This window comes from Zalophus californianus, chromosome 2 (genome assembly GCF_009762305.2).
Source record: "Zalophus californianus isolate mZalCal1 chromosome 2, mZalCal1.pri.v2, whole genome shotgun sequence".
Lineage (NCBI taxonomy): Eukaryota > Metazoa > Chordata > Mammalia > Carnivora > Otariidae > Zalophus > Zalophus californianus.
This window is the reverse complement of record NC_045596.1, coordinates 69303230-69330091: the sequence shown is the minus strand read 5'-3', so window position 1 is coordinate 69330091 and position 26862 is coordinate 69303230. Positions and strand designations below refer to the sequence as shown.

The window sequence follows — 26862 nt, the reverse complement described above, 5'->3', positions numbered from 1 at the left end:
TGGTTGACCTCTTACTCAGACAGAAGGAAATTATGCTTTCACCTCTGGCCCCAGAGGAAATTTATCACGCAGTCATTACTTCTGGATGAACATTGAAATGAGACTGAATGCTGGAAGCCTGAGTTCTACATGAGCAATATTTCTGGACTTAGTTCCCCTACACTGCCAAAAGAGGGACTTGGACTTGCAGATTTCTAAGTCATTACAGTTCTAAAATAACCCAATGACCACAAATCACATGTAAATGAATGCTTATTCTTATTTCATGTATGACAGAATACACCGAAACAAGTAGGTCCCCAACAATGGGGAGCGCATAGAATAGTATGCAGTTGTATATTATTCTTTTCCAAAGCGTTCTGAATAATATAGAAAAAGTTCCTAATAAAATGTTAAATGAAGCCTGGTGGAATCCAAATTTGCAGTTTAAACTAATTTTGTAAAAGTAAAACAAAACAAAATATTGATACTATATTATATACTCAGATACAGAAAGAAATCTAACAATAGGAATGAATCCACTAGAGAGTGAAATTGGTGACAATAATTTATTTCTCCTTGGGGCACCTGGGTGGCTCAGTTGGTTGAGCGTCTGCCTTCAGCTCAGGTCATGATTCCAGGGTCCTGGGATCGAGTCCCACGTGGGGCTCCCTGCTCAGCTGGGAGCCTGCTTCTCCCTCTTCCTCTGCTCATGCACTCTCTCACTCTTTCTCTCTCAAATTAATAAATGAAATCTTTAAAAAAAATTATTTCTCCTTTTATATTGTCACTCTCTTCATAATCATTACAGTTGTTAGCTTTCTTGTGAGTTATGTAGGGCATTTTATACCCCAGGTTTGCAGGGAGGTTGTTTTCCTTTGTATTCAATTGTATTCAATTCAACTTATACCATTTTCAGGGGTGGAGATGGAGGACCTGCAGACACCATCTTCCCTGCTGGACTCAAGCTACACCGCAGAGAAGGACCACAGAACACATCTTTGTATTAAACACACTCAAAAGCAAGCAGGCTAGAGAGAGAAGCTAAAGCAAAATGGAAATTGTTCCTTAGAAACACTATTACTGTTTTTGTTAGCTTGTAAAGATATTACTGTTTGCCTAGAGCTCTATAACTTACATAATCTTTAAAAATTACTCTCTAAAATTTTAAGATAACCAAAATAATATTTGGCCTAAAAAACTGTCTTAGACTCAGCCACGTTTATCTGTCCTTCTAATATTCTGGTGTTTTCCCCAATAATAATAACAAATCAAATAATATTAATAAAATAATATTAATAGAATAATATTATTAATAATATTAATCATAATATTACTTTTTAAAAGCAGCATCTACTTGTAACAAATGAATTCTAAATTCCACAATACCTTCAGCAAAATAAAGGGTAGAGGAGAAATGCCTTCATGTCTTCCAACTCTGCTTTTTAAATTATTACTGACTATAGGCACCTATAGAAATTCATAGTTCTAAATTGCTGTTTGCTAACAGCAACTTCATAATTTATTAATGGTATTGCTTAATGAAGTTTTTATGTTTTCGCATAACCCAACAGTAAACTAAATAACAAATGCTCCAATAATAAAACATGAAGAAAAATATAATGGTTTTAGTATTATTTTTTGTTAATGCCCTTTTAATTTAAGGATTGGAAGTTATATTCATTCAATAGACATTTATTGCATAACTAAAATGAACAAAAAGAATCTTAGTCTTTGACCACATCACCTTTTAAATTGTCCAATTTAGTATATTAAGTAAAGGGCAACAGAGGAGAACATACTTGTGCCAATTAGAGCATCTTTCCTGAGAGGCTGAAATTGAAAATGAACTCAGTTCTGATTTTTATGAGAAGAAAACAATGATCTCTTTCTCTGTTCAACAACTAAGGCAATATTTATAACTTCTCTTCCTTGTCCACAACCTACAGCATTGGAGTTGACAGCTCCTTGAAATACATTTGCTCACCGAATTCTAATTCATGAGGGGCTATGTTCTGAGGCTTCTGGAGCAGTCTCACAAGGCTGTGTCAAGAAAGACCCTTATAAAGCATCACCAGTGAACACCTACAGGCTTCTTCTCTTCCTAGTTGTAAAAAGCACTTTCTAAATGGAAGTCTTCGTAAGTGTATATTCATCAAAGCACTGAGTTCTCAGGAATTTTAAGTTTAGGTCTTGTGATAATATAGTTCTCCTTGTCAAATACATATCCTTTCGTATGTCAGATTTCCTAATTAGGTAAGCCTGTGAAAATTACATTTTGATTAAACTGAAAGACTTAATCAAGTATAAAAAAAAGCTTTATTGTATTGACTTAAAATAGCATATTCAATTTTAAAGAGTTATGTTTCAATTGGAATAACATTTTATTTTAAAATAACCCATGCCATTAATGAGGGAACAAAAATAAGCAAAATCTCTAGCTTATAGATGATGCTTCTAAACCTATGTGGACCCTAAATTCAATGTTGCAGACAAAGGCAGTCCCTGAACTCATGGTTTCAAACATAGTTTGTCATTTACACCACAAGATACTTTAACACCCAGTAACAATTTCTAGAGTGACTAGACAAAACTTGTATTTAAAAAAATGATATGAGCAAAATAGGCCTCTAAGACAAAAGTCCTCACACATAATTCTAAATAAAGCTGTATGGTCAAGTCATTAGCAATGGACTACTTAAAGCTGGAATTTAGAATTGCCCCGGACTCGGTTTATCGCTTCTTGTATTTGTCTAATATATCCAGTTTTCATTTTTTTCACAGGTAAAGTGGGATTAATTATCAAGATCACTGAGAAACCAGTGATTCCTTTTGCTCTGCAGTGCACAACATAAAAAATACTGAAAGGTAAGAAAACATATTCTGCTACAAAATTCAGGGCCTCATAGTATTTTCAACTTAAAAGAAATTACGAGTAAGTGAGGATAGAATTAAAGAAGTCAAGATATTATTGAGACAATTGAAAAATATATGTTTTCTCCTTAAAGCATAATCTCCACACAGAAGAACTGCATGGACTAGAAGCTGAATATTTTGTCCCCTTCCCTAACCCTTTCCTACAAAGCATTAGGATGCGGTGTCCCACCCTGCAGTATGTGAATAAGCGTTATGTGTAAATGGAACCAAAATAAAATACTTAGTACTTGATTAATATTAAGTCTGCCCCTTGAGATGTGGTTAGTCACTGATTCCTTGACACATACCTCCAGGAACTTTATAAAAAGGAGAACAAACAACACTCTCTGTGTCTGATGTAGTAATGCCTTCCTTATCCCAAAGTCCCTTCCATGGCAAATTCTCCTACAGAACACAACTAAGAACTTGGATGCAAACCAAAAGTCCCCTGAGCACCTAAAATAGATGTCACTGAGTCTATGCACTTTGGCACGTGCACTTTCCTCATAAGAGAATCTCTTGGTCCCTCAGATAAAGTTACTGCTTCTCATTCCTTCCATAATTTTTTTATAAACTTTTTTTTCTAGTTTTCTTGGGCATAGCATAAAAGAAATAATAATTATAAAGACATGGTTGAGGTTGAAGGGAGTTGTTAGAAGAATGCAAACTGTCCGCACCCATAAGAAAGTCACACTTCCACATGGATGCTGAACACAGGAGGAAAAAAGTCCTATACAAATAATACAATTTAAAAAAGCATAGTGATTACGGGACCTTTTGACATAAGATGTAACAGCCTTACATACCACAAAATAGGCCCCCAATGTATCATTACATTATTGAATAATATCTATATCTACAATGAATCTACAATATTATCTACAATGTATATCCATGATGAGAAGGCTGGGTAATTAAGAGAAAGTTAAATTGAATTTAGTTCCCTCCAGAGAGATCTCAAAATATATACTGGATTTCAGAAAGTTAACAATCCAAAAATGGCTACATTCTTTCTAAGACTTCTTCCGTGGTAAACTTGTAAGCTTCACTTTTGGGGAAGTCCACAAATGTGGAGCTCCTTAATTGTCTCATTCCTCGTTTATTGACCAGCCGCCAGAATTATCTATTAACTAGTCAGGCCTCCGGGGAAAGAGTGACACTTTAGATCATGGTGTCCACCCCACTGCCCTTTTGGGCTATTTCTCTTCTGCTCTGAGAGCTTCCATAGCTCAGTGATTTGAGATCTTGGAAATGTCCATTTAAGAGGGAAGAGCTTAACGAAGATAAACTTTATAGGAAAATTAAAAACAAAAAAAGGCTTGCCAGAATTTTTTTTTAAATAAGTGGAAATGAAGGGAAGGAGTGTTAAAATGAACAATTAACGATAGAAGGAGATTAAAGGTAAAATCCTAATTCAAAATTGTATGTTTTCCAGGTCAGATCCACCAAGCTGTGATGAGGTCAGTGAGCCTTTCCCGAGTCCGTTTAAAGTGCTTGGAGCTGCTCGGTCTTGGTCCTCCTATCTGATTGGCTCTATCCTGGCTCTATACTTCCAGTCGAAGATGAATTAGCCTATCCCTCCCCCTCAATCAAGAGCATTCTGCACATTCCATAATATTAAAGCATATCTTTCTTTATGCGACGTGAACAACAAAACATAAAACCATCCAGGACAAGATACGAAAAAGGACAAAGTTTGCAAAATAAAATAACAAAAACGACCATCAGGTTCCTGAAAACAAAACAAAACAAACCCCAATCCTAGTAGCTTTAAACATCAACAGCCACAAAACAATACAGCGAAGAAGCTAAGGTATTTTAAAGAGTGTGTTTTCTCTCAGAATAGAGGCGAGGTGGGGGGAAAGGTCAAATGACCACGGAGTATTTGTGCCCTGTGCCCGAAGCAAATAAACCCTGAAGGAGAGTTCAATGAGTAAAAAACAGTACCTTATAAGTAACTGGTCTTGTCTACTCACAGCTGTTTCCAGTGCCGACTCTTGTTTAACTGTCTACTGCGTTCAGTTTAAAGTTAATTCTGTTGGCAAAAAAGTACAGAGCTTGTCTGGAAAATGCTGTTTGGACATAAACCATTCCTTTCAAAGCTGTAGTAGCTATATTTAAGTTTTCTTGTAGAGAGGGATATAAACCTTTCCTGTAGCTAAGTTTCTTCCTCCTCCCGCCCCTCAGACTTAGTCAGTGTCCTCCTATCCCTTATATTGAAGAAAGAGACAGAGGGGAGAGAAAAAAAAAAAAAAGGAACCAGGAAATATACCTTAAATAATGTAGTAGTTGAGCATTTGGAAAAAGACAAAAAAAAAAAAAAAGAACCACAGAAAGTGTATCAGGATCTTAAATATAATTTAGCCAAATGCCCTCATTTTATAGATGAGGAAACTGATACCCAGAGAAAATATGATATGTACAAGGTCATTCACATAGCTAATTAATTCCGCAGCTAAGAATATTTACCAGGTTTCACAACTGCCAACTCAACGCTCTTTCTACTACTGTGGTGTACCCAAAGGGAAATAGTTTACCTTTTCCTCGTGTATCCTTGTATAATACCCACAGGAGTTGGCAGAGAACAGTAACACAATTACAATGTGAGCACCATCTGTTCTCAGAAAAAACATTTTACTCCACTTTGAAATCATTAATACTGAAAGTTTCTCTACAATGCCCAATTTCTTGTATATTTGGGAAATAATCTTAACCTTTGTTGATTTTCCATAGTATTTTTATGTTTCAGGATGCTGACATCCCTTAGTCCTTATAAAGGACTATAAGGGATGGTGCTATGACAGCTGTTAATCTTTAATATTTCTTTTTATTAATATTTTATTTATTTATTTATTTATTTGAGAGAGAGTGACAAAGAGAGAGCACAAGCCAGGGGACAGGCAGAGGGCGAGGGAGAAATACACTCCATGCTGAGCAGGGAGCCCAATGCAGGGCTCCATCCCCGGACCCTGGGATCATGACCTGACTCGAAGGCAGACACTTAACCGACTGACCCACACAGGCGCCCCTCATATTTCTACCCAATATCAATGATATTGAATTAGAAACACATTACTATTATCACAGGTCCCTATTTCCAATTTGTAGAGATTTTTTTTTACCACACATGCAAATTTATTGTTATTATTGATTACATATTTTTGTTAAATAAAAGAGCAGCACATTAATTTTTCTTTGGTGTCTTTCATGTAAAATTTCCTACTTATATATAAATTATTTTTCTCTGACTGAAGGAGTGATATTCTTACTATATTTTTTAAAATTTTCCTTTCTAAAATGTATTCATTCATTCATTCATTCATGCACTTATTTAAAAAATATTAATTGAACATTTATAAACCTACCCCATCCTTCCCTGTGGAATATAGTAACAAGCAATAACTTTTTTAGATAAGTGCATAGTTGTCAAATATAATCAAAGGGCTTACTTAAGAAGTAAGGCTAATTTTCTATAACTATCTTTTTATCCATTCTCACATTATAAGCATGTGCCCAATATTTATTTACATTCTCTCCATTGAGTTGCCCACTCTCAACAACACCCATCCTAGGGTCAGGTAAGTCAAAATTTGAAATGGCCCACATTGAAATTTCTCTGGGCACTATTCATCTTTCTATTTGATTTGATTCCCTAAACTACTAAAGGCAAATCTACATCACAAGCTACAATTTAAAGACACAATTAGCAAATGCTCAGACCCTTCAAAACTCATTTTCAAATTGCCATACATTCTTTAGTTCAGAAATTCAGTTTGCTTTTGACATTGCCCATCTACCTTTCTTCAAATGATATTGTTGGCTAATTGGACATAATTTAGAAATAAAAATAAAAAATAAAATAAATAAAATAAAATGATATTGCATCTACCCTTGCCCTGATCTTCGGAAGAAAACAGTACAATGTGACTAAGTAATTATAAAAGTATATTTTTTAAGTAATAATTTATTTTTTGAAACATATTTTCCAAAATGTTGAGTAATTAATAGGTTCTGTATCAATTTTCTAATCATGACAAATAAGCAACTGATTCAGAATACATAAAAATTGAGAAAGAAATCTTGTAAACCATACTTTATACTTTTTGACACAATGGCAGGATCCGAATCTCCTTCCATTCTCAATTAATTTTGTCTAACTGAGCTCTGTGCAAAGATAAATCCAAAGACATCAACATCTACATTTACATATAACATTAATAGGTCAAGTATGATTAGAGTCTGACACTCTGATACATTTGACTTGGGTTTACTAAGAGTATTCCCCATTTTTCTTTTACTTCTTAAACTTTATTTTTAATTTGAACATTTTGCCTTTTGTCTATTAGAAGGAACAGGAAGGAAATCTGAGTAAGCCTTGAAAGAGAGGTAGGCTGTGAGGAGAGACAGAGATTTAGATGGAATGAGTCAGGGTGATTCAGGGTTGTGGACGTGATTCAGGGTTGTGGACCGGACTCAGGAAGGAAGGTGTAAAGAAAAGTCACATACAAACAGGTTGTTTGGAACAGAAGTGGGGCTGAGCCACAGACAACAGATTATAGGTATTAAATGCAAGAACCAAAGTCTCTCAAAATAGGTTAAGCAAAGAGGGAACTAGCAATTTTGGTGACCAGTGCCAGCAACAGGAAATTGGTCCTCGAAATGTACTTTGTAATTCATGGCATGGCTTGTTTCTCCCCATTGGAAGGGAAGTATGTGCTGTCAATATGTGAATTGGAACACAATCTAAAATAACACAGTGACATACAACCATTAAAAAAAATTGTTCCTCTATCTTTAGGTCCCTTGGACACACTCCAGGTTGCCCTACTCTGGGCATGCTCTGGATCTTAGAATCCTAGCATAGTTTAGTGGGGACTAGTTACTGTGTTATGAAGCCTGGATGTGTGGAGTTGAATTTCACTGATGGGAGAGGTACTTACAGCAGAGGTGAAATACAGGGCAGACTATATTAACACAGGCAAGACAGTAAGAGTTCTCTTAACTCTTGATCTCCTCTCAGTTTTCAGGTTTAGAGTAACACTAGAGGAAGGCTTTTACTAAAGAATCCCAGAGAGCAATTTTGTCATAGCAGTGAAGGGAAGTGACTGCATGAACAGCTACTGGATTATAATATTCTGTGCTTGGGAGGAGACATCATACATGGACATTTTTAATAGTCCCAGGGAACCATGCACATAAAAATCTCAAGCATCAACTCTCTTCAATTCAAGCTCATTCTTACTTTGTTGCCCGTCTCCTCTCAAAAGCCATTCTCCTCACAACAGCCAGGATAATTATTCCCCTCGTTATATTGGCTGATAGTTTCCCATAATTCCTCTGCTTCACACCTTCCAGTGGTTTCCCATTATCCCATTTCATGGCCTCTACTAGTTTCCCATCATTCCCCTGCTTCATCCCTGCAATGGTTTCCCACTGCTTGCAGTATAAATCCAAATGCCTAATGATGGTTTCCGAGGCCTCACATAATTTCACCCCTGTTTATCTTTCTGACTTCCTAACCTGCTTTTCCATCTGTCTAGGATGTTTTTCCCTCACATCTTTGCAGAACTACCACTTAATCAGAACGCAAGACTCATTTCAAATGTTACCGCCCCAGAAAAAAAGATTTCCTGACTACTCTAGCTGATCAACTCCCCCACCCCTTACATACACACACTCTCTGACCCATTTTTCTGTTTTAATTGTTCTTCATAGCACTTACCACTATCTGAAATTATCTTGGGTTCTTTTTGCATTTATTCATTCATTTAATTAGTCAGTTTAAGTATGCTTACTGTGTTTCCTCTAGAATAAGTTTTATAAATCAGAAATGTGTTGGAAGTTATAAGTAAGATCGGAAACAATATTTAGGCTTTTTAAATGACATTAGCTCTAGTATTTAGAACAGCATCTACTGTAGAATATGTATTTGACCAATATTTCTTGAATGAATTAATTATATTTGTTGCCTGGGTTACTACTCCTCAGTCAACAAACATCCAACAGAAGTCCACAAGCATGAAGGCAGACTAATCTACTTCTGCAAGTGACTGCACTCTGCAAGTCTCCCTGTGGCTCAAGCAGCTAGGCATTGCAGGAAATAAGGAAAGAGCCCCTGCTGGGCTCTAGGAGGCTGCATCTATACATGGTGCCTTGAAACCCTTGAATTTGGTTAACACAAAGGCCAGCATATACCCTTGAGCTGCTAGGAGGTCCTAAGAGCTTCCGGACATCTCCGTTTCCTGAACGCGATAGTCGTGGCCCTTATTGGAAGAGCAGATATCCCAAAGCTAATTCTATCCTTTCCAGGTGGTTTCAAGAAACTGCTCTCAGCTGCCAATTCTTCAGAAGCAGGAGCTAAATCCTTGCATTCACAGCATATGTTTTCTAAATGAAAAAAGGAACAGACTAAATAATTTTAGAGAAGTGAGCTCACAGATAATTTAATCTTCCATCTCGGTTCTCCTCCACGCTGACTCAGAGCTCTCCAGCAAGCTGTAAATTAGATTTCCTCTCCTATCTCATGTCCTACTGCTTCCTAATTACCTGTTCTCATGAGTCAGCCTCTCTGGGTCCTGTGGCTCAGACACACTGTGGGATAATGTGACTGGTTTAGCAGACTTCGGGTCCCACCATATCAGAAAGGTGGCTGGTGTGATGGCGGGCAGAGAGAGTGTGGATCCTTGTTTGTAAAAAATGACTTCCCCCAAACACCATGGCAGCTGCCCCCACCCCGCCCCTGATACACCAAGGTAGAGGAAATCTCTTGTCTGAACACTACTGCAGTCTGATAGCAAATAACATCATTTAAAATCATTTTTGAAAGAAGTGCCCTTTTCCTTTGGTACTGATTGCATGTTAATCTAAGTACATACGGGGCATTTAGTGAGTCAGTGAATCAAAGCTACAAATATTTAATAATTGTCTTCTATGAACAAGGGTCCATGCCAGGTAATGAGGTTTATGTAATTATTCCTTGTTATCTCAGGGGATAGGATTTCTTTATCCATAATACAAATTTCTCCAGGAAAATAAGGTAAAATTTCTTCTTTCCTCCCTTCTTTTCCTCCTTTCCTTCTTTCCTTCAATCTACTGAAAGCCAGATTTATTGAGTCCAAATAATGTGCTGTGTTTGGGTATAAAGAAAAAGACAAAATCCGATGTCAGGAGGCTTACCCTTTGGAAGTGAGAGAAATTTACAGACTATGGGGGAGATCAGCACAACATTACCAGAGAGCACATGAAAGCATCATGGAATCAAGATGGGAAGTGAGCGGGCACCTGGGTGGCTTAGTTGTTAGGCGTCTGCCTTCGGCTCGGGTCATGGTCCCGGGGTCCTGGGATCGGGTCCCACATTGGACTCCCTGCTCCGCGGGAAGCCTGCTTCTCCCTCTCCCACTCCCCCTGCTTGTGTTCCTGCTCTCGCTGTCTCTCTCTATCAAATAAATAAATAAAATCTTTAAAAAAAATAAAAAAAAGATGGGAAGTGAGCAAAGAAGCCTTTTTTGAGAAGATGAAACCAAGGCACAAGGCACATTCTCAATGCAGGAGAGGGAGAGGATTAACATTCCAGGCAGGAGATAGGGCACACTTGGGTCACTTCAAGAATTTCTATAGAGCTGGAATGTTGAATGAAAGACATAGACTAATAGATGAAATATGCAGAAGGAAATATAGGCAAAGGGCTTAGGAATTTGTTTTTTATCCCGAAGGCAATGGGGGAGCTACTGAAAAATTTTAAACAGGGGATAGTTTGGTTTAAGAATGCTAAGTGGAGAAAGAATTTAGGGACAGGTGGTCTGAAGGACTAGACTACTTAAGAGGTTGTTTCTTTATTCAAATAAGACATTGTGATGGTCTGAAATTAGGCAGTCGGGACAGAGAGACCCTAAAGAGAGGCACCAAAAGATATTTACATTTTCTCACAGGTAGGAAGATGTGAGTAAGCCAAAATCACTTCCAAAACCTCTATAAAATCATTACAGAAAAATGTAACCAGTATTAGAACGGCCTGGAAATGTAGTAAGTTCTCATTATATAAGTAAGCTCTCCCCATTCACAGATGAGGGAATGGAAGGATCAAACTTGAAAGTGATAGCAACGTTTGAACTCATGTCCATCTGACTACAAAACCCATATTCTCTACACTAAATTGCCTGGCCTTTTGAGATCATACATTTTGGACACTTCTTAGACTTAAAGAAGTTGTTTGGAATAATAATTTGGCAGTATCTTAAAAGATTCCTTAGGCAGGACTGTTTAGGCTTTCCAGGGATGAGCATGTTTTAATTTGAGATCCAACACACAAACAATTGGATTTGTGTTGTTTCTATGGAACAACACATTTAGCTACCCTGCAAAGCACAAATCCTTCATCAAATTCCTGTTGATAATTTAATATTTTTAAGCCTGGAAGATTTATTCACACTATACTAGGATGGCCAGTTGAAACCAAAATGAAAGTGGACTTGGCAGATACTCTAGTTCAATCAAGTCAAATACTGAGTTTTGAGTAGAATGGTGTTTGAAAGATAAATCAGTTTCAATAAATCTTGGAAGGCAGGAGGTACAATTCTTAAGACACTGAAAATAGGAAGGGGCAGACATAGCTCAAGCAGGAGAAAATGCTGAGATTTGCCTTAAAGTTGGAGGAGAAAAGTTCCTTCTCTAGCATATTTTACATTCATTATGGGTAGGATAACCATACAATTTAGTATCCAAAACTTGACTCTTGAGGGTAAAAGGAGGCACTATTATCAATTACAACAGGATAGCAGATAAAAACCAGGACTCTTATAGGCAAACATGGATGTACATCACCTTACCTAGAGGTTGACATTAAACCTGACCTTCAGGAGATGGTAGTATCAAGAATGAGGTCATAGGTTTTAGAGTAACTGGTCCCTAAAGTGAGGCAAGATAAGAAAAGTCAAGAATTCTAACATAACTTGGACAAGGTGTTTAATAGATATACAAAGGCCAAATCAACTAAACCATTTGAGGTATAATAATTAATTTAGTTCCATAGTTTATTTTATTAGAAAATGATACATAAAGATGAAAAATGACCCTTCATTATAAGATAGTCACAGATAACAGGTATACAGTGTTTAGTCTCCTATATAATGTATTCATATAAATATTTTCCATAAAATATAAATATGTTGGTATAGATGGGTGCTCCTAGCTATTTTGATTATTTAAAAATAAGCACAGACTTTATTTTTCAATGTATTAACCATCAGTGAGTCAATACTAATAAACACCAAACTGAATCAAATCTCAGTCCACTCTCCCGCCCCACTCCTGAATTCTTTCCAGAGTTTAGGACATCCTTCCTTACATAGCAAGAGTCCTTCCTAGGCTAGACAAAGGGAAGGATGGGCACAGTGTAGGAAGCAAACATGCCCAGGGAGAGAGAGGAGATATCAGCCAAAATTAATTAGGATTCCAACCTTGGTTCTGTCAGCAACTAGCTGTGTGTGACCTTGGGCAAAACACTTGACTTCACTGAGGCTTGGGTTTCTCCTATATAAAATGAGAGGATTTAGGAAGATTACCTTGGAAGATCTTTCGGATATGAAATTTGACTATTCTCTGAGATAATTATCTCCCATATGTTTTAAATTCCTTATGTTTATCTGTGATGTCTGTGAAGATATCTGTTGCATCATAAAGAAATTAAAACAGCCAGTTATTGCTGAAACAATTGTAATGGTAACAGTAATAATTTTTTTAAGACTTCTGAGAATATAAAATAGGCAGTGGGGAGACGTTTCATTTTTTTAGTGTATAATAGGAGGACTATTAAAATTTTCTTAGGAGAAAAGTCATCAGATATAAAATGCCGAACCACATGGTGCTTAATAATTTTTAAATATTCAGCTTATTTGGGCGCTCAAAACACACAAAGGATCAAGCTTTCTGAGTTTATACAAAAAAGGATTTCTTCTGGAAGTGTAAAGTGATTGTCATTTTTCACGAGGAAAGAATGAATCCACATTTACTATATAAGACTGTTGGAAATGAATAAAGGAGGCATCTCCCTGGTCTGTAATCTTTGACAAGTCCCTAGATACACAAGTGTGGTTCAGAAAATAATGAAAACAGGTGGCCCATCAATCCTCTGCTGTTGGACCTCAAACTTTAATGTAACCAAATATAAGGAAGCCAGACTTTGTTCCTCATATTATTTTGATTATTTTTCAGTGCAGAAAGTTAATATGCTTCTTTATAAAAAAGCCTACATGCAATAAAAAAAGTATGTAATGTAAAATTTAAGATTCTTAGCCACTCACTCAATCTTCTCCAATACTATTTTTTTTAAGATTTTATTTATTTATTTGACAGAGGGAGAGAGCACATAAGCAGGGGGAGCCACAAGCAGAGGGAGAGAGAGAAGCAGACTCCCGCTGAGCAGAGAGCCCCGACATGGGGCTCCATCCCAGGACCCTGGGATCATGACCTGAGCCAAAGGCAGACACTTAACCGACTGAGCCACCCAGGCACCCCTCCAATACTATTCTTAAGTATTAACCATTATCAACAATTCACTCTGCATCCATTCAGATTATCTCTTTTTTCACATACATGTATATTTATGCACATACATACACATGCATATCCACAAATCTGGTCTTGAAAAAGAAAACATCTTCCTTTAATATTTGGCACAGTTATTAAATTTGTTCATCTTTAGACAAGCAAGCAAGTATAATAATACATGTGTCTTCTTTTCCCATCATAAAGTCTCTCTCTTCCATCCTTAAGCACTTGGATTTATCTGTACAATTTATCAGGTGGCTAAAAAAAATAAGTGCAATATCTTACTGGCAGTGAAGACGCTTAGCAAAATGAGTACCTAATAAATGTTTATTGATCTGAATGAATGGATGAATCACACCAAACACCATAATCTCACCAATGTGGGAGAAGCTGCCAGGAAATAACCGCTAAGAATTGACATTCCTAGTACCCATTCCTCTTTGTACCAGGTGTCAAGAATTGCTTCTTTGAATGTCTTGTAATCATCGCTTCTGCGTGAGAATGTATCTGTTTCAAACTTGAATACTGTGTTTTCATCATTGCTATATGACCACTAAGCCATAAAAAGTCTGACTTGAATAGATCCCCTCCTTCATCATAAATTGGTCTCTGCAGTATCTCCTTCATCATTTTAATCAGCACTTTATTGGGTATAATGTCAGTTGGCCTGTTGAATGTACAGTGTCTGAGATTAAGAGATGCCAGTGCATTATTCCCATAGCCTTTCTGGGAAACAAACAAACCAAAAACCCCATTACCACAGGCCAGCCTTTAGCTAGCCCCTGTGGAACTGGTAAGATAATTATGGGCAGTTTTAGTTTATCCAGAAAAATCATTTGATTTTTCTTAGAAATTTTAGTCAATATATTCTTTTTCAGCCTGGAAACTACACTGGGTAATTCCTTGGTCTTGTAATGAATTTCAACTCTGATTTTTTTCTTCACAATGAATCTATCATCATCCATTTTCTTTTCTTTTCTTTTTTAAGATTTTATTTATTTATTTAATTGACAGAGAGAGAGAGAGAGAGAGAGAGAGAGAGAGAGAGAGAGGGAACACAAGCAGGGGGAGTCGGAGGGGGAGAAGCAGGCTTCTGGCCAAGCAGGGAGCCCGATGCGGGGCTCGATCCCAGGACCCCGAGACCATGACCTGAGCCGGAGGCAGTCGCTCAACCAACTGAGCCACCCAGGTGCCCCTATCATCATCCATTTTCATACTATCTTCCCATGAGAGACTGCACTTCACTATCTCCCTGTAAGGGAGAGGCGGCACTGGAATTCACTGTGGAATGTTAGAGTGCTTCTACTCTCTAAACTTCATTGGTTATTGGCAAGTAGATGAAATTTCAAGATAAAAGAACAGATTAGATTGCCAGAAGAGAGAGTGTTTTTAGAGAGTGTAGTTAGAAAAGATGAACAAAGACTGAGATCTGTGTTCTCCAGTGAAATGTTAGGCCTAGTTGTGTGTGTGTGTATAGTTTATAAATATATGAATGAAACATACATACATTAGGATATGCTGTTCAGTGAAAAACTTTGGAGAGGCCCATTTTTAATCGGATGGATACACAAACAGAAATAATTGTATAAAGTTGGAAGGGCTATAATAAAGGCATGAGGCATCATTATGTTTTTGTAACTTTGTATTTTGGCATGATTTTAAACTTACAGAAAGATTGTAAGAGTACCACACACAAAACCCATATGCCCCCTACCTAGATTTACCAATCTCCATCTATCAATCTATATACATGCACATTATTTTTTTCTGAATCACTGAGAGTAAGTTGGAGACAATGTATACTTTTATAAGCACATAGTGCTTACTTCGCAAGAGCAAGGATATTTTCTTACGTAGCTTCAGTGTAATTCTCAAAAATGAAATTTAACACTGATACAATATTATTCATCTAACCAACCCACAGTCCATATTCACATTTATAAGTTGCCCCACTGATGTCCTATAGCTATTATTTCTCCATTTCAGGATTGAATCTATAGTCACACATTGCATTTAGTGCCATTTTTCTATATTCTCCTTTAACCTGGAACATTTCCTCAACATTTCTTTGTCTTTATGGATCTTGAACTTTTTTAAAGATACAGATAGATTATTTTTAGACTGTTCTAACTCTTTCATTCCTTCTATATTTATTAGTTGGCATTCTATTGTAAGAAAGAGCTTTCCTATCACACCCATTTATTTATTTAGGTTAATAAGTAATCTATGGACTTTAATTTATTAAAATGGTTTATTAAATTGGTCTATTTTTTATTATGTACTCTAATGGTCAAGTTATTTCAAATTTGGCCAATGAGAACCTTTCAGGCTGGCGCCTCTGTCCTTTTGCTATGTCACCATCATTCTTTGAACACTGCCTTATTTCTGGTGCAACATGCTGTGTCAGGCTTCACTATACTTTCCCTATCTCAGACTTAAATCACTTTCCACCTTGATTTATTTTAATGGAGAATAGCATTTAGAAACCAAGTGCTGAATATTCATGCCACTGCTTCCAGACCCCCTTACCACACAGAGCTAGAAAAAAAAATATTTTTTAAATATATGTGTATATACACACACACACACACACACAGACTCTTTTATTTTTTTATTTTTTTGGATCTTATGTTTGGAGCTTTTACGATGTGATTGGATTATCAAGTTAAAAAATATGGGAGATTCTCACGTACTGAATGGAACCCTGGGTGTTACACACAAACAATGAATCATAGAACACTACATCAAAAACTAATGATGGAATGTATGGTGATTAACATAACATAATAAAAAAAAGAAAAAAATATTTTTTTCATTTATACTTCCTCCCATTTCCCCTCTCATCTTCTCTTACATTTTTATTATATATTAATACTCACAAAATAATAAGAATAAAGTTATATCTGGGGGCACCTGGGTGGCTCAGTCAGTAAGCTTCTGCCTTTGGCTCAGGTCATGATCCCAAGATCCTGGGATCGAGTCCCGCATCGGGTTCCCTGCTCAGCGGGAAGCCTGCTTCTCCCTCTCCCACTCCCCCTGCTTGTGTTCCCTCTCTTGCTGTCTCTCTCTGTCAAATAAATAAATAAAAATAAAAAAATAAATTAAAAAAATAGTTATATCTGCTTTCTGTTCTATAACCCTGTCTTTATCAGCTGTTTAATTTTAGTCCTATCGTTAAATTAATACAATGTCACTGTTAGAACTTTATCACACATTCCCATTCTTGAGTTTTTTATTTTGATTATTTTTGGTTTCACTAAGTTCACATTTGAGCAATTTTTTAGAGAAGGCATAGGCATTGTATAATTGAGAATATCCTCCTACTGCCACTTGCCTGGATACATTTTTATTTATATCCCTTTAGTATCCTCACAACTTCCAGGGTCTTCTGGCACTCAAAATTGCTGTGAGGAAGTCTGAGATAGTCCTTTGTGCTTTGTTTTGTTTTCCCTTCTATGTAACTTGATTTTACCATCCATGCCACCAGAATTTTCCTTTCTCCCCTGATGCTAGATAACAAACATCTGACCAGGTATCCTGTGTTTTTGTTTGTTTGTTTGTTTGTCTCAAGATTTTATTTATTTATTTGACAGAGAGAGCATGAGCACAGGAGAGAGGGAGAAGCAGGCTCCCTGCTGAGCAGGGAGCCCAATGTGGGGCTTGATCCCAGGACCACTGGATCACGACCTGAGCTGAAGGATGACATTAACTGACTGAGCCACCCAGGTGCTCCCAGGTATCCTATGTTTTCTGTCAATTCAATGTGCCCATTTAATCTGCAGTTTCAGGTACTCCTTTTATTCTACTTTGTTCTTCCATTATGTCTTTAAATATTTTTCCTAGTCCATGTATTGGTTTTTTGCACTTCAGGGATCCCGATTATCTCCTTCTTGTCTGTCATCTTTTCACTGATTATTCTAATTTCTGTGTCTCTCCTCTGCTTTCACCACAATTATTTCAAGTATTTCTTACCTTCATACCAGTGATCTCATCCACAGTTCTCTTGCTATCTTTCTTGATTCTAAGTTTATTCTAACTCACTTAGACTTATAAAGGTCTTTTTAAGTTCTCAATTTGCCTCCCCAACTCAGAAGCACTTTTTTTGTGTTGTTTACTATTCTGTCTTAGAGTTCATCTACGGAATTCATGGTTTCTTTAGATAATGCGTTTTCTTTTATAGCATTGGGTACTTACGGAGGGCTTTAAATTTCTACTTTGTCTTTATCCTATCGTTAGATTTTTTTTCCATCTTTATTTGGCATGCTATTCTCATTGGTTTGTGTCTTTCTTTTTTGTTTTTAATTATTTTATTTTTGTTATGATTTCGCTATAGCGTGTAATGTTTGTGGGTTGTCATGCCAACTCATTTCCCTTTGTTCAGTTAACAAGGCAGCTACAGCAAAACAGTCTTTCTTCTCTGAGACTGTGAAGGTGCATCGCTTTGACACCCTCCCCACCTTGAAAGAACACTGTCTTTCCTTCAGAGCAAAGACAATTCTTCAGGAGTTGGTACATTTCTTTGGCTGTACTCTCAGAGTATCTTAAGATTTTCAAGTTTAGAGCAATTCTTCTCATCAACAGCTACCTCCAAAGGCTACATTATAAACAAATGTTAAAAATGCAAGCAGCATAGCATTATATATACAAACATGCACTGTGCTCTCCAATTCACACAGCAGAGAAGTATTTGCCAGACAAAAACAATGATAACAGAATTTAACTCCTACCAAGAATGTCATAGTTTGGGAAGAGCCTCTCTTGCTCCCTGTAATCATATTTGGCATTTGCTAAAAAATCAGCTAGAAATAATTTACTATTGCCCTGAATAAAATATAATGCTGAAATCTGAAAACATTTTTTTTTCCTCTCTTCTTGAATAACTTGCTCCCCTATGGTGATCTATATACCAAAGAGCAGTTGTCATTTTTCTTCCTCTCTCCCAGGTACTCAGGGTTGGTTTTGTTATTGTTGTTGAGATGCTCTGTTCCAGTCCCCAGTGCTTTCGGTGCGTACAGATAAGCTTTCTCTGTCTTCCACAGGCAGGCCAGACCCTCTGCTGTGGTCTCAGAGCATGTAATAAAGGGGATGAAGCATTCATGTGTGAATGGTGTTTGTGTGTGTGTGTGTGTGTGTGTGTGTATCATGGCCACATAATACAGACATAACAAACACACACACAAAAAGTCTTTAAAAACACTTATCTAGGGGCGTCTGGGTGGCTCAGTCGTTAAGTGTCTGCCTTTGGCTCAGAATCCCAAGGTCCTGGGATCGAGTCCCGCATCGGGCTCCCTGCTCCGCAGGAAGCCTGCTTCTCCCTCTCCCACTCTCCCTACTTGTGTTCCCTCTCTCCTGTGTCTCTCTGTCAAATAAATAAATAAATAAAGTCTTTTAAAAAAAACCCACATATCTATACAGAAATGGACAGTTGGAAGCAGTGTAACCTGAAGAAACATTTAAATTCATTCAAAATCAACACATTAAAATATTATTACCTGAAGACTTGATCAAGGAAGGTTAAACACACCATTTAAAACTCCTTGTTAAACATCAAAATTGTGAGAAAGTCTCTGAATTTGAGGAGCAGAAAAAGGCAAGTGGACTCCGTGTATTTTGCTTTTCATCACTTAGAGTGACTGAATGACATTCACGATTTCTTGTCTAGTGGGAAGCACTTGGCCTAAGTGGAGAATTTTGTATTTCCTTTTAGTTATGCTTTCATCCTGGGAGATTTTTCTTCTGTTTTTCACACGCTGTGTTTCTTTGTTTGTGGTCTTTGGTTACACAGAAATGAGTGCACATTCTGCCAGTAGACACAGGGCCATAGATTGCTGTCCTAACAGGCTCTAACAAACATAGGATCGCATGGGGATCTACTTCAAAGTACAGATTCTGAATCTGGCTCTGGGGTGGCTGTGAGGACCTGGGAAGTTAGTTTTCTAACGAGTTCCCAGTTGAGCTGCTGTTCTGAGGGTTACACTTTGAGTGGCAAGGATCTGCACCCTATTAATTTTGAAAGAATAATTCATTTTAAGGACCTAGAGGTACTGCAGTGGCCAAGGAGTAAAGAATTATTTCTTCTGTTAAAATTGCACCCCAGACATTGATGCAAGTACAATAAATTCCAAACTCGTCTTCCAATATTTTTATTATTCTCTCCTTCCCTATCTTTTCTTTTTTCCTTCCTTCCTTCCTTCCTTCCTCCCTCCCTCCCTTTCTCTCTTTCTTTTTCTTTCTTTCTTTCCTTCTTTCTTCCTTTCTTCCTTCTTTCTTTCTTTCTTTCTTTCTTTCTTTCTTTCTTTCTTTCTTTCTTTCTTTCTTTCTTTCTTTCTTTCTTTCTTTCTTTCCTTCCTTCCTTCCTTCCTTCCTTCCTTCCTTCCTTCCTTCCTTCCTTCCTTTCTTCCTTCTTCCTCTCCCCTCCCCCCTCCCCTCCCTTCCCCTCCTCTCCTCTCCTCTCCTCTCCTCTCCTTCCTTCCTTCCTTCCATTGTCCCCCTCTCTCTTTCCTTTTGTGGTCTCCATTAACTGCTCTGATTCCCAGCCCCCACCCCTTTCTCCACTTTCTTCTTCTATATATAAAAGGATGGTTGAATCACAATATCCAGGATTAGGAAACAGGAATGTTATTTTGAAGAATTGTCCCTTCAGGGCTTTAAGTATTTTGGTTTTGCATTACCATTGTTGATGTTATGTTAGGCTGAAAACAGATTGCAAAGTACAAGAAATCTGATTCAATAGTAAAGTGCAGCCAATCAACCTCTTTAATGTTTGCATAAACTATAATCCCTAATTCATAAGGGTAGACAAAAAGCAAATTTATGGTGACAAACAAACAAACAAACAAAAACAACTCCATGCTATTGGGTGTAAATTTATTTCTGCTCTGTTCTTGACTTTTCATTACCAAGGACTATGCTGTACATGAGATTTCATGTTTTTTAAGAGAGAGGCCACTGAATTAAAAAAAAAAAAAAGTGTCTATTTTCTGTCTGAAAAAGCTGGTCTCTGTCTTTGAACCCTAAACTTGGACAAGTTTTCATGACAGATTCTCAATTTTTATAATGAACAACCATATCCATTCTTACTACCTAATCCCACTATCTTCTATAGTTATTTTTTTAATTTTTGTCCTTCTGAAACTGCAAATACATAGTAATTTTTTTACTTAATTATATTTTCCAAATATACCAGAAGCTTCCTAATAAAAAGAAAAAGCAGGTGTCCACAGTTCCTTATTTAAACTATTACTGTGGTCGGAGAGCTAAGGAAATAAGGAAATACTTCCCTTTAAGAATTTTGTGACTCCTCCCTACCAAAAATCTTTTTATACCTGTACCTTAGTAAATCTTTTAACCCATTTTTTTCTACTACTTATTTGCTAAACATTAATTACTCATTCTGAATCCATAGCACTTATATGCTCTGAACTTAGTCCACAAATCAATCAAAACAAAAACTATAATTCCACTCACAAACTCACAAGCGTGTTCTAATACTCCACTCGCTACACAATCCCATTCATACATCAAAACCAGAATTATTCTCAATTCAGTATCACCAAATTAAGTTGAAAAGCACAGTTTTAAACAATACCTAGTTTTCACTAAACTCTTTCTAGAATGTGTAAGATATTCAGCTTAAGAATTGACTTTCATTTAAACATTAGCCTGGGGAATTAATACAATGTAAGGTTTGATTCCTATGTGAAGTCATTCCTTAAAAGGCTAAACAAACATTTCATTTGTATTGCGTGAAAGCAGATACAGATTAAACATTTCAAAGATAATCAGTTATTTGGGCCAACAGGCAAAAATCTCTAGGTCTTCCCTATGATAACATAGGTCTTTCACAGGGCAAAAAATCAGTGTACCTCGTTTACTTAAACACAAACACAAACACATGTAGAAGTAATAAAAGCTTTCATAATTGGAAACTACTAATGAGGAGCTCTATAATGAGAGATCCTTCAGAAATACAGTAACAGAAAAGGGGATGGACTCTTGCCACAGCAAAATTGCTAATATCAAATGCCTTCATCTTTGTGAGCATTCAGAAAGTGTTCTCTCAAACAGCTTTTTGTTCATAGAAACAGAACAAAAATAAGAAAATGTCCTTGGTTTCTCCTCTCTGTTAGCTGCTAGTACAAAACAATTACTTTGGTGGCTGGAGAAAAGGAGAGGAATGTCCCTCTTGTTTCAGTAAACAGCTCGACACTAACAAAATCTCAGATCTTGCTTCTCAATCAATACCCAGCTCCATAGTTAAGAAGGGTTGCATCACACCACCATTTCGTCTGGTTAATGACATCAATAAAGGTTATCTCTGAACTGAATGAAAAGGTCACTAATCAAATTGCAGTGACTCCATCACATTATTATTGCTTGGGAATGTGTTTCATTGATTGTTTAAGTATCCCTGCATAGAATCTCTTCCATTCTGATGCACTGAGTATTGCAGGGGAGAATAACAATAAAATGTTGCCTCATAAGAGACCTCACCCTACAGTAGTTATAAAAGCAGATGTCTTCAGCATATCTCTTTATGATAATGCATCTGAAATAAAGTATGAGGAGGCACAAATTAAAGAAAAGATGGAGAAAAAGAAAATTCGGCATCTAGACTTTTGGTGATTTAAGAAAAAAAACTGTCATAAATTTTCCAAGAAACCATCAGTGTTGTTACTCAACTCCATGGCGTTCTGCATGACATATGATGCTGAATTCTCTACTTTTAAAAAAAAAATTGCAAATCTATTTCCTCATGGATCTTAAAATTTATTAGGAGAGACAGAAAATAAACACTGAGGAAATAAAGTGTGATATATACTCTGATACAAAAAATGTAGGATGCTGACTTTTGGATTTTACATACAATGTTAATGTAAATATCAATCCTGTTAATTGCTGCTTTTGCATTTTGTAAAGGCCTTTAGTGTGGAAGATTCTCTCAGTTTCTCAAGCCTGGTCAGGAAGCTTAAGTTTGTGATTGCTTAGATGGTAATGTATTCATGTACCACAGACTCCTGCCAATTTAGACTGTCACCCCATCAGGGGTATTTCAGGAGGGCAAAAGAGAAGTATTTAACATATGCTTTCATTTTAAGATAAGAAATAAAGGAACAAACAAACCAAGAGTAAATGACTAAATAATCTTGTTCCTCCTCTCCCCTGAAAGACACTTGGCTCCTCTCTATTCTTGGTTGGTTGGTAGTTAGATACTGACCTCTCATCTGAGCCTCTTCCTCAGTTGCCACCCCCTGCCTCTTTTTGTTGGTGGGTGTACCCTGCTTAAGGAGCTCAGTTATTCCTGTGGCACTTGGATGGATTTAATGGCTTTTCTGTAAGTTGCCAAACTAATAGGTTTTATTACCTGGGAAGTACAAGAAACAGCTGTTTATGTAAGTGCCCCAGGCACCACAGTTAATCATTCTTGCAAATAATATTACATTGGATGTAATAATGGTTTGCTGCATGCTGTGTTTTTCCTAACATAAGAAAATAATGGCCTGACCCCACAGCAGAATGTCAGTGATTTATCACAAATGAGTACTATACTCCAGATTTGTTCGGAGCTATAAGTACACCAAATTATTCCACTTGCTTCCTGCAACTATAAAGAATCTAGCTGTGGATATATATTCAAAATACTGATATAATGTCTGCAAGATTCAAAATTGATACTTCAAAAATATTTTATTTTTTAAGATTTTATTTACTTATTTGAGAGAGAGAGAGTGAGGGGGAGAGAGAGAGAAAGCATGAGTGGGGTGAGGAGGCAGAGGAAGAAGCAGACTCCCTGCTGAGCAAGAAGCCCTATGCGGGTCAGGCTTGATCCTGGGACTCCAGGATCATGACCTGAGCCAAAGGCAGACGCTTAGCTGACTGAGCCACCCAGGCGCCCCCAAAATATTTTATTTTAGATATTAGTAGTAAAATCAGTCATCCAAAGGAAGATTTATGCTATCATGTCGTTAAATTTTATACATATGCTTTGAAAAAAAATCTTCAATACTCCAAGTTTTAGACCATGTCATCTTGGTTTGCCTTTTTAAAAAAAAGTAAAAAAAGGCATTTTGAATTTGCTGATCTTCACAGTGACACTAATTAAACCAATGATATGAAGTCAATCTCTATTTTAGGCACATAGGAATTCTTTGCCTAAGTGTAATAGGGAATCTCTTCTCTCTTCTTTGGTGGGCCCACTGTTGGCGGAGCTTCTGGCTCTAAAGGAAACAGTAGAGCTTAAGTAGTAAAGTGTAGACTTTGGGGTCAGACAGAGCTGGACCCATCCCAGCTCATTTAGTCACGGGTTACATGACACTTGGCATTTTTTTTTTTTAACCTTTTGGCTCCCCTCACTTTTCTAATTTGTAAGCTAGACATAATAATCTATCCCACAGATTTGTTTCCAGTAATAATTCAGGTAAAATATGCAAAGTACTTAGCATTGTTATCTTTACAAAAATCATAGCTTTATTAATAATAATAATTGCTAGTGTAAATCAGGCTTGATACAGAGAAGGTTGAGAAAAGTGGAAGGCTGACAGCAGGGCATTGTATTTTCTCTTTCAGATGCTTCTTTCGACCACCTTCTGTTCTTTCCTTCTCCATGTCATAGAAAGAGTACCATGATTTTCTGGACATGATACAAATGCTCAGAGTCAAATATGAATGCATAAATGTAACTGCCTATGATAGTTTTTATATAAAAAATAGGCTCAAATTTCATAATGATATTGATATTGCTCCATGCCATAACTTGGTATTTGACACTATTTTGAGCAAATCATCCTTTCTTAAATGGTGTTCTCTATTCACCCCTAACCAGATGACATTTCAAATGGGAAACTGAGCTAAACAGAATAGTGAAAGATGTGTCCACTGAGGGGGTGTATTTCTACTCACTAGCAATGCAATTTTAGCATGGCCCCTGGCCAACTGGCTCAGTTCTTGCAAAGACAATATAAAGGCTCTGAGACATAAACAGGAACTCTGGGGAAGAAACAAAATAGCACTGTTGATCATAATACAGCCGTTACTATGGACTCAGTCTTTCCTCTCACTACAAACACCTTAAATTCATTTGATGGGTCACTGAACATTACGCTCTTCCAAGAAAAAGAAGAGCCAGCATCCCGCAGGTTCAAACCTTTGCAATGCCAGAGTGAAAGAGGCCATCTCTGCTGCCTGCTTTTGTGGATGTCCTCTGCTTCTGACACTCTCACTTTCATTACTTCTCACAGAGAGAACTCATGCCATCTCCGTGAGCCATATTTTTTGCCTAATCTGAAACTCTTACCCATTTTTCATACCATATGCATTCTTTGTGTGACCCATGCATGGGGACCACATGGTTTTCTCTTCCTTTAAAAATACCCTCTCTCATGGGGTGTCTGGGTGGCTCAGTCATTAAGTGTCTGCCTTCTGCTCAGGTCATGATCGCAGGGTCCTGGGATCGAGCCCCGCGTCAGGTTCCCTGTTTGGCAGGAAGCCTGCTTCTCCCTCTCCCACTCCCCCTCTCTTGCTGTGTCTCTCTGTCAAATAAATGAATAAAATCTTAAAAAAAAATACCCTCTCTCAGTCTACTCAGGTTTCCAAATATAATTTCTATTGGTTTCCTTTTGACTCCTTTCTCTCAGTTTTATCTTTCCCCTTCTCGTGATTGCAACTTCTGGCTTGGAGGAACAGAGAAGAGAATTCACTCATATAAACAAAAGGCCAATAAAGATGCCATGCTCCCAGGGTGGGATGTAGGTGGTTGCTGATGAGGTCTCCTGGGGATGAGATTGAAGGGGAGGACATTCTCTGCTACTCAGAGGTGTCAGTACATACTGAGACTAAAAAGAAATCATCACAAGGCTTGAAGAAATAATCTCCAGGACTATCTTGGTGGCGCTGATAAGATTTGGGTGCATATTTCTTTAACTTTGTTGAAGCATGGACTAACAAGAGAGAATCAGATTAGAAAGAACTCTAGCTCTCTCCGAGCTGTTTGTGATCTGAAGCACTATTTGGGGAGGTAATTTTGGCTTCCATACCACCATGAAAGAATGAGAACTTATCCGTCCAAAAGTAATCAGACTAATGTTTTCCTCATTACCATGTCTTCATTTTTCCTCTTGACAGTGCAGTGCCTACAGAGATCTCATTACTGTTGTTTTCCTTTTTGTTTTAAATTATTGATAAGCCGTAGTAATACCAATCCATGACTGAAAACAGGCAGAGTCAGGGAGCTGAGCAATATTTTTCAGAGAGCAACTGGAACATAAGATATGCGTCTGTCAAAACCGGAAAGCAGAAAATGTACATGAGACATAGTTGGGCTGTTCAATGTGTGAACTACTTGGGGCAAGTCAGATCTCTTCTGAGTACAATTTGTAAGAATCCTTAATGTGATGGGTCTTGAACTCTTCCAAGCTCCGTCCTTCTTGGCTCCAGGGCCTTCTGTTCTTCCTGCATCTCATTTATGAGAGCAATTATAGTCCAAACAATATCATATGGCAATGATTTAACTGGCTTCAAATCTTGCTCCAAAGGTAAGTGTCACAGGCATTTGGTTCTATTCCCTGTTTTTCCTGTTTGGAAGCTGATTACTCAAATAGCAAAACAAAAATGTCATTCCTGTTGCCATATGGAGAGTGCAATGCTACAGTTAAAGAAAAACTCAAAGAGAAAATTCCAAGTTTTTAAGACCTGCCTGTAAGATTCCATTACAATATAAAAGAAAAGTTATTTTATGAGTGAAACACTTACTAGTAAGAAGTATAAAAAGCAAAATTCATAATTTGGTCAGTCATGAAATATTTTCAAAACTTTGATGTATAATACTACAGACATCTCAGGTTAATTAGCTCATCGTGACTGCTGAATATGGTTTCATCAGTATTACTGAATATTAAAATATAAAATATAAAATCAATGCACAGAAATCAGTTGCATTTCTAAACACAGAAGAAAGAGAAATCAAGGAGTCGATCCCATTTACAGTTGCACCCAAAACCGTAAGATACCTAGGAATAAATCTAACCAAAGAGGCAAAGGATCTGTCTTCAGAAAACTATAGAATACTCATGAAAGAAATTGAGGAAGACACAAAGAAATGGAAAGACATTGCATGCTCATGGATTGGAAGAACAAATACTGTGAAGGTGTCGGTGCTACCTAGAGCAATCTACACATTTAATGCAATCCCTATCAAAATATAATCCACTTTTTTCAAAGAAATGGAACAAATAATTCTAAAATTTGTATGGAACCAGAAAAGACCCCGAATAGCCAGAGGAATGTTGAAAAAGAAAAGCAAAGCTGGTGGCATCACAATTCCAGACTTCCAGCTCTATTACAAAGCTGTCATTGTCAAGACAGTATGGTACCGGCACAAAAACAGACACATAGATCAATGGAGCCGACTAGAGAGCTCAGAAATGG

At 37.2% G+C, this 26862-nt stretch overlaps 1 protein-coding gene across 4 annotated transcripts in view; it reads right to left on the bottom strand.

The window, feature by feature from the left end:
- ARHGAP24 (Rho GTPase activating protein 24) overlaps window positions 1-26862 on the bottom strand; it is a 490733-nt gene that overhangs the window by 196380 nt on the left and 267491 nt on the right. Inside the window, exon 1 of one of the 4 annotated variants that reach the window (XM_027599710.2) lies at window positions 4843-5093. The exons of 2 other annotated variants lie outside the window; for them this stretch is intronic. The gene's annotated coding sequence lies outside the window, so the exon portion shown is untranslated. Of the gene's footprint in view, window positions 1-4842; window positions 5094-26862 lie in introns of those variants that run through there. One more of the 4 variants, XM_027599711.2, reaches the window with a different exon arrangement.